The sequence below is a fragment of the Mus pahari genome, chromosome 2 (assembly GCF_900095145.1).
Source record: "Mus pahari chromosome 2, PAHARI_EIJ_v1.1, whole genome shotgun sequence".
NCBI classification, from domain to species: Eukaryota; Metazoa; Chordata; class Mammalia; order Rodentia; family Muridae; genus Mus; species Mus pahari.
This window is the reverse complement of record NC_034591.1, coordinates 34,442,785-34,443,210: the sequence shown is the minus strand read 5'-3', so window position 1 is coordinate 34,443,210 and position 426 is coordinate 34,442,785.

The following is a 426-nucleotide window of genomic DNA, read 5'->3' as shown; positions in this document are numbered from 1 at the left end:
TTTTGTTCAATTCCATCACCTATTTGTTTCTGTTCTCCTCTCTCTATTTAAGGACTTCTACCTCTTTAGAAGTATTCTCCTGTTTTTCTTTAAGGACTTGTACCTCTTTAGCAGTGTTCTCCTGCATTTCTTTAATAATGCCCTTCTTGAAGTCCTCTACCAGCATCATGAGTTATGCTTTTAAATCCGATTCTTGCTTTTCGGGTGTGTTGGGGTATTTAGGACTGACTGAGGTGTGAGTGCTAGGTTCTGATGATGGTGAGTGGTGTTGGTAGTAAGATTCCTATGTTTGCCTTTCGCCATCTGGTATTCTCTGGAGTTAGTTGTTATAGTTGTCTCTGGTTGGAGCTTGTTCCTCCTGTGATTCTGTTAACCTCTGTCAGCTGTCCTGAGAGTCCAGCTCTCTCCTGAGTCTCAGTGGTCAGA